Below are 16,883 nucleotides of genomic sequence, written 5' to 3'. Positions count from 1 at the left end.
CCTTTGCCAAGATAATCCACCAACCTGACAGGTGTGGCATATGAAGAAGCTGTTTAAACAGCATGATCATGACACAGGTGCACCTTGTGCTGTAGAAAATAAAAGGCCACTCTAAAATGTGCAGTTTCATCACACAACACAAGGACACAGATGTCTCAAGTTTTGAGGGAGCGTGCAATTGGCATGCTGACTGCAGGAATGTCTACCCGAGCTGTTGCCAGATAATTTAATGTTAATCTCTCTACCATAAGCCGCCTCCAATGTCCTATTAATAATTTGGCAGTACGTCCAACTGGCTTCACAACTGCAGGCCACGTATATGGCGTTACGTGGGCGAGCGGTTTGCTGATGTCGATGTTGTGAACAGCGGCAGTGTGGTTATTGTATGGGCAGGCATAAGCTACAGACAAAGAACACTATTGCATTTTATCAATGGCAATTTGAATGCACAGAGATACCGTGACGAGATCCTGAAGCCCATTATTGTGCCACTCATTCACCACCATTACATCATGTTTCAGCATGATAATGCACAGCCCCATGTCACAAGGATCTGTTCACAATTCCTGGAAGCTAAAAATTTCCCAGTTCTTCCATGGTCTGCATACTCACCAGACATGTAACCCATTGAGCATGTTTGGTATGCTCTGGATTGACGTGTACGACAGTGTTGAAAAATAGGGGTAGGGTTGTAGAAAATCAAAGGACCATGAATATAATAAGAAACCTTAGGTACTGGCTTAAGGCCAATAGCAACCACTACAAAATGTCCAGTCAGAACAATGATGAGGCGGATGTCCAGTTTATTTTCCACCATAATTTGCAAATAAATTCATTAAAAATCCTACAATGTGATTTTCTGTATTTTTCTTCTTCTCATTTTGTCTGTCATAGTTTAAGTGTACCTATGATGAACATTACAGGCCTCTCTCATCTTTTTAAGTAGGAGAACTTGCACAATTGGTGGCTGACTAAATACTTTTTTGCCCCACTGTATGTTTGACAATGGCATGTCTGGTTGTCTGTTCATTTTCATGGGAAGCTAGAATCCATTATTATTTAATAAAACATTTATTACATTTAGCTAAAGACATTGAATAGATATTCAAAATATCGATAAGATCTCTTTGGATAAGATGAATAAATACACATACACTGAGCTATATAAACATAATATCCCCTGCTGATTTTGTACATTTGCCCACTGACAAAGAAATGATCCGTCTATAATTTTAATGGTAGGTTTGTTTGAACAGTTAGAGACAGAAACAGAATAACAACATAAAAATCCAGAAAAACGCATGTCAAAAATGTTAGAAATTGATTTGCATTTTAATGAGGGAAATAAGTATTTGACCCCCTCTCAATCAGAAAGATTTCTGGCTCCCAGCTGTCTTTTATACAGGTAACGAGCTGAGATTAGGAGCACACTCTTAATCTCAGTTTGTTACCTGTATAAAAGAAATACCTGTCCACAGAAGCAATCAATCAGATTCCAAACTCTCTACCATGGGAAAGACCAAAGAGCTCTCCAAGGATGTCAGGGATAAGATTGTAGACCTAAACAAGGCTGGAATGGGCTACAAGACCATCTCCAAACGGCCATGTACCGTCAAATCTTGGGTGAGAACCTCCTTCCCTCAGCCAGGGCGTTGAAAATGGGTCATGAATGGGTATTCCAGCATGACAATGACCCAAAACACATGGCCAAGGCAACAAAGGACTGGCTCAAGAAGAAGCACATTAAGGTCCTGGAGTGGACTAGCCCATAGAAAATCTGTGGAGGGAGCTGAAGGTTAGAGTTGCCAAACGTCAGCCTCGAAACCTTAATGACTTGGAGAAGATCTGCAAAGAGGAGTGGGACAAAATCCCTCCTACATTTACATTTACATTTAAGTCATTTAGCAGACGCTCTTATCCAGAGCGACTTACAAATTGGTGCATTCACCTTATGACATCCAGTGGGACAGTCACTTAACAATAGTGCATCTAAAACTTAGGGGGGGGGGGGTGAGAGGGATTACTTATCCTATCCTAGGTATTCCTTAAAGAGGTGGGGTTTCAGGTGTCTCCGGAAGGTGGTGATTGACTCCGCTGTCCTGGCGTCGTGAGGGAGTTTGTTCCACCATTGGGGGGGCCAGAGCAGCGAACAGTTTTGACTGGGCTGAGCGGGAGCTGTACTTCCTCAGTGGTAGGGAGGCGAGCAGGCCAGAGGTGGATGAACGCAGTGCCCTTGTTTGGGTGTAGGGCCTGATCAGAGCCTGGAGGTACTGAGGTGCCGTTCCCCTCACAGCTCCGTAGGCAAGCACCATGGTCTTGTAGCGGATGCGAGCTTCAACTGGAAGCCAGTGGAGAGAACGGAGGAGCGGGGTGACGTGAGAGAACTTGGGAAGGTTGAACACCAGACGGGCTGCGGCGTTCTGGATGAGTTGAAGGGGTTTAATGGCACAGGCAGGGAGCCCAGCCAACAGCGAGTTGCAGTAATCCAGACGGGAGATGACAAGTGCCTGGATTAGGACCTGCGCCGCTTCCTGTGTGAGGCAGGGTCGTACTCTGCGGATGTTGTAGAGCATGAACCTACAGGAACGGGCCACCGCCTTGATGTTGGTTGAGAACGACAGGGTGTTGTCCAGGATCACGCCAAGGTTCTTGGCGCTCTGGGAGGAGGACACAATGGAGTTGTCAACCGTGATGGCGAGATCATGGAACGGGCAGTCCTTCCCCGGGAGGAAGAGCAGCTCCGTCTTGCCGAGGTTCAGCTTGAGGTGGTGATCCGTCATCCACACTGATATGTCTGCCAGACATGCAGAGATGCGATTCGCCACCTGGTCATCAGAAGGGGGAAAGGAGAAGATTATTTTCAGAGGTCGACTGGCTCTGGCAGCCAAAACAGCGGGGGTGGAGAGGAGGATCTGATGGTTCACAGTATCGAAGGCAGCCGACAGATCTAGAAGGATGAGAGCAGAGGAGAGAGAGTTAGCTTTAGCAGTGCGGAGCGCCTCCGTGATACAGAGGAGAGCAGTCTCAGTTGAATGACTAGTCTTGAAACCTGACTGATTTGGATCAAGAAGGTCATTCAGAGAGAGATAGCGGGAGAGCTGGCCAAGGACGGCACGTTCAAGAGTTTTGGAGAGAAAAGAAAGAAGGGATACTGGTCTGTAATTGTTGACATCGGAGGGATCGAGTGTAGGTTTTTTCAGAAGGGGTGCAACTCTCGCTCTCTTGAAGACGGAAGGGACGTAGCCAGCGGTCAGGGATGAGTTGATGAGCGAGGTGAGGTAAGGGAGAAGGTCTCCGGAAATGGTCTGGAGAAGAGAGGAGGGGATAGGGTCAAGCGGGCAGGTTGTTGGGCGGCCGGCCGTCACAAGACGCGAGATTTCATCTGGAGAGAGAGGGGAGAAAGAGGTCAGAGCACAGGGTAGGGCAGTGTGAGCAGAACCAGCGGTGTCGTTTGACTTAGCAAACGAGGATCGGATGTCGTCGACCTTCTTTTCAAAATGGTTGACGAAGTCATCTGCAGAGAGGGAGGAGGGGGGAGGGGGCGGAGGATTCAGGAGGGAGGAGAAGGTGGCAAAGAGCTTCCTAGGGTTAGAGGCAGATGCTTGGAATTTAGCGTGGTAGAAAGTGGCTTTAGCAGCAGAGACAGAGGAGGAAAATGTAGAGAGGAGGGAGTGAAAGGATGCCAGGTCCGCAGGGAGGCGAGTTTTCCTCCATTTCCGCTCGGCTGCCCGGAGCCCTGTTCTGTGAGCTCGCAATGAGTCATCGAGCCACGGAGCGGGAGGGGAGGACCGAGCCGGCCTGGAGGATAGGGGACATAGAGAGTCAAGGGATGCAGAGAGGGAGGAGAGGAGGGTTGAGGAGGCAGAATCAGGAGATAGGTGGGAGAAGGTTTGAGCGGAGGGAAGAGATGATAGGATGGAAGAGGAGAGAGTAGCGGGGGAGAGAGAGCGAAGGTTGGGACGGCGCGATACCATCCGAGTAGGGGCAGTGTGGGAGGTGTTGGATGAGAGCGAGAGGGAAAAGGATACAAGGCAGTGGTCGGAGACTTGGAGGGGAGTTGCAATGAGGTTAGTGGAGGAACAGCATCTAGTAAAGATGAGGTCGAGCGTATTGCCTGCCTTGTGAGTAGGGGGAAGGTGAGAGGGTGAGGTCAAAAGAGGAGAGGAGTGGAAAGAAGGAGGCAGAGAGGAAAGAGTCAAAGGTAGACGTGGGGAGGTTAAAGTCGCCCAGAACTGTGAGAGGTGAGCCGTCCTCAGGAAAGGAGCTTATCAAGGCATCAAGCTCATTGATGAACTCTCCGAGGGAACCTGGAGGGCGATAAATGATAAGGATGTTAAGCTTGAAAGGGCTAGTAACTGTGACAGCATGGAATTCAAAGGAGGCGATAGACAGATGGGTAAGGGGAGAAAGAGAGAATGACCACTTGGGAGAGATGAGGATCCCGGTGCCACCACCCCGCTGACCAGACGCTCTCGGGGTGTGCGAGAACACGTGGGCGGACGAAGAGAGAGCAGTAGGAGTAGCAGTGTTGTCTGTGGTGATCCATGTTTCCGTCAGTGCCAAGAAGTCGAGGGACTGGAGGGAGGCATAGGCTGAGATGAACTCTGCCTTGTTGACCGCAGATTGGCAGTTCCAGAGGCTACCGGAGACCTGGAACTCCACGTGGGTCGTGCGCGCTGGGACCACCAGAGTAGGGTGGCCGCGGCCACGCGGTGAGGAGCGTTTGTATGGTCTGTGCAGAGAGGAGAGAACAGGGATAAACAGACACATAGTTGACAGGCTACAGAAGAGGCTACGCTAATGCAAAGGAGATTGGAATGACAAGTGGACTACACGTCTCGAATGTTCAGAAAGTTAAGCTACGTAGCAAGAATCTTATTGACTAAAATGATTAAAATGATACAGTACTGCTGAAGTAGGCCAGCTGGCAGTGGGTGCGTTGTTGACACTACACTAATCAAGTCGTTCCGTTGAGTGTAATAGTTTCCTGAGATGTGTGCAAACCTGGTGGCCAACTACAAGAAAAGTTTGACCTCTGTGATTGGGTTTTGCCACCAAGTACTAAGTTATGTTTTGCCGAGGGGTCAAATACTTATTTCCCTCGTTAAAATGCAAGTCAATTTATAACATTTTTGACATGCGTTTTTCTGGGGGTTTTTGTCTCTCGCCGTTCAAATAAAACCACCATTAAAAATTATAGACAGATAATTTATTTGTCAGTGGGCAAACGTACAAAATCAACAGGGGATCAAATACTTTTTTCCCTCGCTGTAGATATCAATAATAAGGGATATCCATATCGCCCTAGAACACACCACTGCTGTCATCCTTACACGGAACCCAAACCGGCTGCGCGAGTGCGCCATCGTGTGCCTTCGTGCATACATTTATTTTGTCCCCCCACACCAAACACAAACATGACATGCAGGTTAGAATATCAAAACAAACTCTGAACCAATTACATTAATTTGGGGACAGGTCGAAAAGCATTAAACATGTATGGCAATTTAGCTAGCTAGCTTGCACATGCTAGCTCATTTGTCCTATTTAGCTAGCTTGCTGTTGCTAGCTAATTTGTACTGGGATTTAAACATTGAGTTGTTATTTTACCTGAAATGCTACTCTGACAATTAATTCACACATAAAACGGTCAACCGAATCTTTTCTCGTCATCTCTCCTCCTTCCAGCATTTTCATCTTTGAAATTATATGGTGATTGGGATCTAAACTTTCATAGTATTACCACGACGACCGGCAAAACAGTCTTTCAATCACCCACGTGGGTAAAACCAATGAGGAGATGGCACTTGGGTACCTGCTTCTATAAACCAATGAGGAGATGGGAAAGACAGGACTTGGAGTGCGATCTGCGTCAGAAATAGGAATTACTTCTATTTTAGCCTTTGGCAACGCAAACACTCGTTGGCGCGCGCGAGCAGTGTGGGTGCAATAATTGAATAAAATGGATTTCTACATTTATTTTGCTACGCTCGCACATGCGACGTGTCCGGTCTGGTCAGCATGTTACGTTTATTCAAGTTGGGTGATCTTTGGATACCAACAGCTGTCGCACCATTGGAAGACATACCTTGCACTGTAGCCTACAAAAGCCTATTCCTGCACTTTTCCCGCGATCCATCAAACACATTTGGTTTGTCATCATAGTGGTCTCTGACTTGTGGTCAACTTTAAACTTTAAACTTGTGCCTTTTTTGAATGCTGATTTGAATGTCATTAAGAAATCAGAGAAGTATCAAATCTATTTTTTTTTGCAAACATCCTTTCTGAATTTAAAAGTAATCCTCTAGTCATCATTTTTCAATAGTATCTGTAATCTGATTACAATATTTTTGCTGGTAATGTAATGGATTAGTTACAGTATTTTTTGTAATCCATTACTCCCCAACCCTGTCAACATCATATACAATACAAAAATAAAATACATGTTAAAAAACATCCCACTCCTTCGGTCATAGTCCAAATCACAATCCTACAAAGGCTCAGGGGCTTGTGAGGACAGAACAGTCGGAGACAGGATTCCTTGTAATGGCTCTGCTGTAAAATCCTGGAGTCCCAAAAAACATTCAGCCCATAACAAATCCTATTTTCTCAGATTTCCTATGTTTGCACTGTGCTGTTCCTAACCAATGCAATAAACTATACAAAGTCCGCCTTTTTAACATGCAACATGACACATTCCAATATGATATATTTTTCAATTGCAAAGCACACTCCTTAGCCCAAGATGTTCTACCAAATCTCTATCAACATTTTAAATGTGCAACCAGAGGGAAAGAAATTCTAGATCACCTGTACTCCACACACAGAGATGCGTACAAAGCTCTCCCTCGCACTCCATTTGATAAATCCGACCACAACTCTATTCTGCTTATTCCTGCTTACAAGCAAAAATTAAAGCAGGAAGCACCAGTGACTCGGTCTATAAAGAAAATGGTCAGATGAAGCAGATGCCAAACTACAGAGCTGCTTTGCTATCACAGACTGGAACATGTTCCGGGATTCTTCCGAAGACATTGAGGAATACACCACATCAGTCACTGGCTTTATCAATAGGTGCAATGAGGACGTCGGCCCACAGTGACTGTATGTACATACCCCGACCAGAAGCCATGAATTACAGGCAACATTCGCACTGAGCTAAAGGGTAGAGCTTCCGCTTTCAAGGTGCGGGACTTTAACCCGGAAGCTTACAAGAAATCCCACTATGCCCTGCGACGAACCATCAAACAGGCAAAGTGTCAATACAGGGCTAAGATTGAATCATACTACACTGGCTCCGACGCTAGTCGGATGTAGCAGGGCTTGCAAACTATTACAGACTACAAAGGGAAGCACAGCCGCGAGCTGCCCAGTGACACCAGCCTACCAGACGAGCTAAATCACTTCTATGCTCGCTTCGAGGCAAGCAACACTGAGACATGCATGAAAGCATCAGCTGTTCCGGCCGACTGTGTGATCAGGCTCTCCGTAGCCGACGTGACTAAGACCTTAAAACAGGTCAACATACACAAGGCTGCGGGGCCAGACAGATTACCAGGATTTGTGCTCCGGGCATGTGCTGACCAACTGGCAGGTGTCTTCACTGACATTTTCAACATGTCCCTGATTGAGTCTGTAATACCAACATGCTTCAAGCAGACCACCATAGTCCATGTGCCCAAGAACACAAAGGAACTAAATGAAAGGCAACCTGCCTAACGCCAAATGACTACGTAGAATGTATGACACATGACTGTAAGCTTTGGATAAAACTCTAAATGTCCGTAGCCATGAAGTGCTTTGAAAGGCTGGTAATGGCTCACATCAACACCATTATCCCAGAAATCCTAGACCCACTCCAATTTGCATACCGCCCAAACAGATTCACAGATGATGCAATCTCTATTGCACTCCACACTACCCTTTCCCAAGGAACACCTACAGTATGTGAGAATGCTGTTCATTGACTACAGCTCAGCGTTCAACACCATAGTACCCTCAAAGCTCATCACTAAGCTAAGGATCCTGGGACTAAACACCTCCCTCTACAGCTGGATCCTGGACTTCCTGACAGGCCGCCCCCAGGTGGTGAGGGTAGGTAGCAACACATCTGCCATGCCGACCCTCAACACTGGAGCTCCCCAGGGGTGCATGCTCAGTCCCCTCCTGTACTCCCTGTTCACCCACAACTGCATGGCCAGGCACGACTCCAACACCATCATTAAGTTTGCTGACGACACAACAGTGGTAGTAGGCCTGATCACCGACAACGGCGAGACAGCCTATAGGGAGGGGGTCAGAGACCTGGCCGGGTGGTGCCAGAATAACAACCTATCCCTCAATGTAACCAAGACTAATGAGATGATTGTGGACTACAGGAAAGGAGCACCGAGCACGTCCCCATTCCCATCGACGGGGCTGTAGTGGAGCAGGTGGAGAGCTACAAATTCCTTGGTGTCCACATCAACAACAAACTAGATTTGTCCAAACACACCAAGGTCGTGAAGAGGGCACGACAAAGCCTATTCCCCCTCGGGAAACTAAAAAATTTGGCATGGGTCCTGAGATCCTTAAAAGGTTCTACAGCTGCAACAGCGAGAGCATGGTTGCATCACTGACTGGTACGGCAATTGCTCGGCCTCCGTCCACAAGGCACTTCAGAGGGTAGTGCGTACGGCCCAGTACATCACTGGGGCAAAGCTGCCTGCCATCCAGGACATCTACAGAGGAAGTGTTACGGCTGATTTCCTCCTCTTCCTCTGAAGAGGTGAAAAAAGGATCGGACCAATATGCGGTGTGGTAAGTGGCCATGGTATTTAATATGAAAACTCAACATGAACACAAATACAAAACAACAAAGTGAACTGGCAACGAAACAGTCCCGTGTGGCACAAACACTGACACAGGAAACAATCACCCACAAAATACCCAAAGAACATGGCTGCCTAAATATGGTTCCCAATCAGAGACAACGATAAACACCTGCCTCTAATTGAGAACCAATCTAGGCAACCATATACTTACACCGAGACTAGAAAACACCCCATAAACATACAAAACCCCTAGACCAGACAAAACACATAAATCCCCCATGTCACACCCTGACCTAACCAAAATAATAAAGAAAACAAAGATAACTAAGGCCAGGGCGTGACAGGAAGGCCCTAAAAATGGTCAAAGACCCCAGCCACCCCAGTCATAGACTGTTCTCTCTACTACCGCATGGCAAGTGGTACCGGAGTGCCAAGTCTAGAACAAAAAAGGCTTCTCAACAGTTTTTACCCCCAAGCCATAAGACTCCCGAACAGGTAACCAATGGTTACCCAGACTATTTGCATTGTGTCCTACCACCTGCCAATCCCTCTTTTTACGTTTCTGCTACTCTCTGTTCATCATATATGCACAGTCATTTTAACGATACCTACATGTACGTACTACCTCAATAAGCCTGACTAACAGATGTCTGTATAAAGCCTTGCTACTCTTTTTTCAAATGTCTTTCTACTGTTGTTTTATTTCTTTACTTACCTACACACACACACATACCTTTTTTTGGCACCATTGGTTAGAGCCTGTAAGTAAGCATTTCACTGTAAGGTTTACACCTGTTGTATTCGGCGCACGTGACAAATAAACTTTAATTTGATTTGATTCTCTGAAGTGGCCTACCATTACTCCTTAAGGTCTAAGGTCCTTATCTGTAGACTGGCAGCCAAAACAGCCAAATACTTCATCTAAACAAGAATCAACTCTCACTTACGCTACAGTTCTAGAAACATAAAGCCCTTTACTTTAATGTCACATAAAAAAATAAGTTCACAAATGTTATGCACGTGAGTGAGGACCCAAAAGCGGTTTAACAAATAAAGAGTCCTTTAATGTCAAAACACAGGGAAGACATAGATCCTCTTCAGATGTATATAATGGCAAAATAGACAACCCGCAGAGAGGGCGACAAATGAATCATAAAGTCCTTCTGATATTTACAGAAGAGTCCCTTCTTAGCAGCAGAGGAGAATAGCTGGGTTAGCGGCGACAGACTGCTGGTCTCTCTGGGTAGGCGCGGGTCGTAGAGGACAGAGGTACCTGATCACACGTAGCATCAGATGAACAGGCAGATTCCGACAGGACGGGACAAGGGTGAAGTAAACGAGACGATAGTTTGGTTCTGGCATGAGAAACTCAAACGAGAATCTGACAAAGACAGAAGCAGGAACAGAGAGAGAAATAGAGACCTAATCAGAGGGAAAAAGGGAACAGGTGGGAAAAGGGTGAACGAGGTAGTTAGAGAAGATGAGGAACAGCTGGGGGAAGGAGAGGAAGAGAAGGTAACCTAATACGACCAGCAGAGGGAGACGGAGTGAAGAGAAAGAACAGGAACAAGACATAATATGACAATACATGACAGTACCCCCCCACTCACCGAGCGCCTCCTGGCGCACTCGAGGCGGCAACGGAGGAAATCATCGATCAGCGAACGTTCCAGCACGTCCCGAGAGGGAACCCAACTCCTTTCCTCAGGACCGTACCCCTCCCAATCCACTAGGTACTGATGACCACGGCCCCGAGGACGCATGTCCAAAACCTTACGGACCCTGTAGATAGGTGCGCCCTCGACAAGGATGGGGGGGGGGAGACGAGCGGGGGCGCGAAGGACGGGCTTAACACAGGAGACATGGAAGACCGGGTGGACGCGACAAAGATATCGCGGGAGAAGAAGTCGCACTGCGACAGGATTAATGATCTGAGAAATACAGAACGGACCAATGAACCGCGGGGTCAACTTGCGAGAAGCTGTCTTAAGGGGAAGGTTTTGAGTGGAGAGCCATACTCTCTGACCGCGACAATATCTAGGACTCTTAGTTCTACGCTTATTAGCGGCTCTCACAGTCTGCGCCCTATAACGGCAAAGTGCAGACCTGACCCTCTTCCAGGTGCACTCACAACGTTGGACAAAAGCCTGAGCGGAGGGGACGCTGGACTCGGCGAGCTGAGACGAGAACAGCGGAGGCTGGTACCCGAGGCTACTCTGAAAAGGAGATCGCAGACGAAGGAAGCGAGTTGTGGGCGTATTCTGCCCAGGGGAGCTGTTCTGACCAAGACGCAGGGTTACGAAAAGAAAGACTGCGTAAGATGCGACCAATAGTCTGATTGGCCCGTTCTGCTTGACCGTTAGACTGGGGGTGAAAGCCGGAAGAGAGACTGACGGAAGCCCCAATCAAACGGCAAAACCCCCGCCAAAATTGAGACGTGAATTGCGGACCCCTGTCCGAAACGACGTCTGACGGAAGGCCATGAATTCTGAAAACATTCTCGATGTTGATTTGTGCCGTTTCTTTAGCAGAAGGGAGCTTAGCGAGGGGAATAAAATGAGCCGCCTTAGAGAACCTATCGACAACCATAAGAATAACAGTCTTCCCCGCTGACGAAGGCAGTCCGGTGATAAAATCTAAGGCGATGTGAGACCACGGTCGAGAGGGAATGGGAAGCGGTCTGAGACGGCCGGCAGGAGGGGAGTTACCGGACTTAGTCTGCGCGCAGACCGAACAAGCAGCCACGAAACGACGCGTGTCACGATCCCGAGTGGGCCACCAAAAACGCTGGCGGATGGAAGCAAGCGTACCCCGAACGCCGGGGTGGCCGGCTAACTTGGCAGAGTGAGCCCACTGAAGAACGGCCAGACGAGTAGGAACGGGAACGAAAAGAAGGTTCCTATGACAAGCGCGTAGCGACGGAGTGTGAGTGAGTGCTTGCTTTACCTGCCTCTCAATTCCCCAGACGGTCAATCCGACAACACGCCCCTCAGGGAGAATCCCCTCGGGGTCGGTGGAGACTACTGAAGAACTGAAGAGACGAGATAAAGCATCAGGCTTGGTGTTCTTAGAGCCCGGACGATAAGAAATTACGAACTCGAAACGAGCGAAAAACAGCGCCCAACGAGCCTGACGCGCATTAAGTCGTTTGGCAGAACGGATGTACTCAAGGTTCCTATGGTCAGTCCAAACGACAAAAGGAACGGTCGCCCCCTCCAACCACTGTCGCCATTCGCCTAGGGCTAAGCGGATGGCGAGCAGTTCGCGGTTTCCCACATCATAGTTACGTTCCGACGCGACAGGCGATGAGAAAAATATGCGCAAGGGAGGACCTTGTCGTCAGAGAGGGAGCGCTGAGAAAGAATGGCTCCCACGCCCACCTCTGACGCGTCAACCTCGACAACGAACTGTCTAGAGACGTCAGGTGTAACAAGGATAGGTGCGGATGTAAAACTATTCTTGAGAAGATCAAAAGCTCCCTGGGCGGAAACGGACCACTTAAAGCACGTCTTGACAGAAGTAAGGGCTGTGAGAGGAGCTGCCACCTGAGCGAAATTACGGATGAAACGACGATAGAAATTTGCGAAGCCGAGAAAGCGCTGCAGCTCGACACGTGACTTAGGAACGGGCCAATCAATGACAGCTTGGACCTTAGCGGGATCCATCTTAATGCCTTCAGCGGAAATAACAGAACCAAGAAATGTGACGGAGGAGGCATGAAAAGTGCACTTCTCAGCCTTCACATAAAGACAATTCTCTAAAAGGCGCTGGAGGACACGTCGAACGTGCTGAACATGAATCTGGAGTGACGGTGAAAAAATAAGGATATCGTCAAGGTAAACGAAAACAAAGATGTTCAGCATGTCTCTCAGGACGTCATTAACTAATGCCTGAAAGACAGCTGGAGCGTTAGCGAGGCCGAAAGGAAGAACCCGGTATTCAAAGTGTCCTAACGGAGTGTTAAACGCCATTTTCCACTCGTCCCCCTCCCTGATGCTCACGAGATGGTAAGCGTTACGAAGGTCCAACTTAGTGAAAAACCTGGCTCCCTGCAGGATCTCGAAGGCTGAAGACATAAGAGGGAGCGGATAACGATTCTTAACTTGGATGTCATAAGGTGAATGCACCAATTTGTAAGTCGCTCTGGATAAGAGCGTCTGCTAAATGACTTAAATGTAAATGTAATGTCATTCAGCCCTCGATAATCTATGCAGGGGCGCAGGGAACCGTCCTTTTTCTTAACAAAATAAAACCCCGCTCCGGCGGGAGAGGAGGAGGGGACTACGGTACCGGCGTCGAGAGCTACAGACAAATAATCTTCGAGAGCCTTACGTTCGGGAGCCGACAGACAGTATAGTCTACCCCGGGGGGGAGTGGTTCCCGGAAGGAGATCAATACTACAATCATACGACCGGTGCGGAGGAAGAGAGGTGGCCCTGGACCGACTGAACACCGTGCACAGATCGTGATATTCCTCCGACACCCCCGTCAAATCACCAGGCTCCTCCTGTGAAGAAGAGACAGAGGAAACAGGAGGGATAGCAGACATTAAACATTTCACATGACAAGAGACATTCCAGGAGAGGATAGAATTACTAGACCAATTAATAGAAGGATTATGACAAACTAACCAGGGATGACCCAAAACAACAGGTGTAAAAGGTGAACGAAAAATTTAAAAATAAATGGTTTCGCTATGATTACCAGAGACAGTGAGGGTTAAAGGTAGCGTTTCACGCTGAATCCTGGGGAGAGAACTACCATCCAAAGCGAACAAGGCCGTGGGCTCCCTTAACTGTCTGAGAGGAATGTCATGTTCCCGAGCCCAGGTCTCGTCCATAAAACAGCCCTCCGCCCCAGAGTCTATCAAGGCACCGCAGGAAGCTGACGAACCGACAAGGTAGTGCAGGATCTTGAAGGAGAGACCAGAGTAGTAGCGCTCACCAGTATCCCTCCGCTTACTGATGAGCTCTGGCTTTTACTGGACATGAAGTGACAAAATGACCAGCGGAACCGCAATAGAGACAGAGGCGGTTGGTGATTCTCCGTTCCCTCTCCTTAGTCGAGATGCGGATACCCCCCAGCTGCATAGGCTCAGCACCCGAGCCGGCGGAGGAAGATGGTAGTGATGCGGAGAGGGGGGCAACGGAGAACGCGAGCTCCTCTCCACGAGCTCGGCGACGAAGATCAACCCGTCGCTCTATGCGAATAGCGAGTTCAATCAAGGAATCCACGCTGGAAGGAACCTCCCGGGAGAGAATCTCATCCTTTACCTCTGCGCGGAGACCCTCCAGAAAACGAGCGAGCAAAGCCGGCTCGTTCCAGTCACTGGAGGCGGCAAGAGTGCGAAACTCAATAGAGTAATCTGTTATGGATCGATTACCTTGACATAGGGAAGACAGGACCCTGGAAGCTTCCTCCCCAAAAACAGAACGATCAAAAACCCGTATCATCTCCTCCTTAAAGTCCTGATACTGGTTAGTACACTCAGCCCTCGCCTCCCAGATTGCCGTGCCCCACTCACGAGCCCGTCCAGTAAGGAGAGATATGACGTAGGCGATACGAGCTGTGCTCCTGGAGTAAGTGTTGGGCTGGAGAGAAAACACAATATCACACTGGGTGAGGAACGAGCGGCATTCAGTTTTCTGGAGGGTCTCCCCAGAGTAACACGGCGGGTTATTGATTCTGGGCTCCGGAGATTCGGAAGCCCTGGAAGTGGCCGGTGGATCGAGGCGGAGATGGTGAATCTGTTTTGTGAGGTCGGAGACTTGGGCGGCCAGAGTCTCAACGGCATGTCGAGCAGCAGACAATTCCTGCTCGTGTCTGCCTAGCATCGCTCCCTGGATCTCGACGGCTGAGTGGAGAGGATCCGAAGTCGCTGGGTCCATTCTTGGTCAGATTCTTCTGTTATGCACGTGAGTGAGGACCCAAAAGCGGTTTAACAAATACAGAGTCCTTTAATGTCAAAACACAGGGAAGACATAGATCCTCTTCAGATGTATATAATGGCAAAATAGACAACCCGCAGAGAGGGCGACAAATGAATCATAAAGTCCTTCTGATATTTACAGAAGAGTCCCCTTAGCAGCAGAGGAGAATAGCTGGGTTAGCGGCGACAGACTGCTGGTCTCTCTGGGTAGGCGCGGGTCGTAGAGGACAGAGGTACCTGATCACACGTTGCATCAGATGAACAGGCAGATTCCGACAGGAGGACAAGGGTGAAGCAAACGAGACGATAGTTTGGTTCTGGCATGAGAAACTCAAACTAGAATCTGACAAAGACAGAAGCAGGAACAGAGAGAGAAATAGAGACCTAATCAGAGGGAAAAAGGGAACAGGTGGGAAAAGGGTGAATGAGGTAGTTAGAGAAGATGAGGAACAGCTGGGGGAAGGAGAGGAAGAGAAGGTAACCTAATACGACCAGCAGAGGGAGACGGAGTGAAGAGAAAGAACAGGAACAAGACATAATATGACAATACATGACAACAAATGCAAAATACACAATGTTTACTGTTATAACCAGCTTTATTACAGTAGCAGCCAACAGTATTTTTCAGTAACACGTTTCTGGCGGCCTCCTTTATTCATATTTTCTATTTTCTACATTGTAGAAACCATGAAATAACACATGGAATCATGTAGTAACCGAAGAAAAGTGTTAAACAAATTTTAAAAAACATTATCTTTGAGATTCTTCAAAGTAGCCACCCTTTGCCTTGACGACAGCTTTGCACAATTTGGGGATTTGTTTTGTTCCGGAACCTTTTTGGCCGGATCCGGTACCTCTCCCTCAAATTAAGCCATGACAACTACACTGTACACACCTTTTCTATTCATACAGTGCATTCGGAAAGTATTCAGACCCCTTGACTTTTTCCACATTGTGTTAAGTTACAGCCTTATTCTAAAATGGATTCAATAGTTTTTTGATATATCACACACCATGAGAAACAAGATTCTTTGGTCTGATGAAACCAAGATTGAACTCTTTGGCCTGAATGCCAAGCATCACATCTGGAGGAAACCTGGTAGCATCCCTACTGTGAAGCATGGTGGTAGCAGTATCATGTTTTGGGAATGTTTTTCAGCGGCAGGGACTGGGAAACTAGTCAGGATCGAGGGAAAGATGAATGGCGCATAGTACAGAGAGATCCTTGACGAAAACCTGCTCCAGAGTGCTTAGAACCTCAGACTGGGGCGAAGGTTCACATTCCAACAGGACAATGACCCTAAGCACACAGCCAAGACAACGCAGGAGTGGCTTCAGGACAAGTCTCTGAATGTCCTTGAGTGGCCCAGCCAGAGCCTGGACTGGAACCCGATCGAACATTTCTGGAGAGACTTGAAAATAGCTGTGCAGTGACGCTCCCCATCCTACCTTACAGACTTTGAAAGGATCTGCAGAGAATAATGGGAGAAACACCCTAAATACAGGTGTACCAAGCTTGTAGTGTCATATCCAAGACTCAAGACTGTAATCGCTGCCAAAGGTGCTTCAACAAAGTACTGATTAAATGGTCTAAATACTTACGTAAATGTGATTTTCAGTTTTCTTTTTATACATTTACCAACATTTCTAAAAACCTGTTTTTGCTTTGTCATTATGGGGTATTGTGTGTAGATTGATGAGGGAAAAAAACTATTTCATCCATTATAAATAAGGCTGTAACGTAACAAAATGTGGAAAAAGTCAAGGGGTCTGAATACTTTCCGAATGCACTGTATACACTATATATACAAAAGTATGTGAATACCCATTCAAATTAGTGGATTCTGCTATTTCAGCCGCACCCGATGCTGACAGATGTATAAAATTGAGCACACAGCCATGTGATCTCCATAGACAAACATTAGCAGTAGAATGGCCGTACTGAAAAGCACAATAACTTTCTACGCTGCACCGTCATAGGATGCCACCTTTCCAACAAGTATATTTGTCAAATGCCCCAATGCATAGTGCACACTGTAAAGTTTGGTGGAGGAGGAATAATGTTCTGGGGCTGTTTTTCATAGTTCAGGCTCCATAGTTTTAGTGAAGGGAAATCTTAACTCAACAACAAACAATGACAT

Source organism: Oncorhynchus gorbuscha, linkage group LG01, assembly GCF_021184085.1.
Source record: "Oncorhynchus gorbuscha isolate QuinsamMale2020 ecotype Even-year linkage group LG01, OgorEven_v1.0, whole genome shotgun sequence".
NCBI classification, from domain to species: Eukaryota; Metazoa; Chordata; class Actinopteri; order Salmoniformes; family Salmonidae; genus Oncorhynchus; species Oncorhynchus gorbuscha.
The sequence above is the reverse complement of the archived record's forward strand: the minus strand, read 5'-3'. Positions refer to the sequence as shown.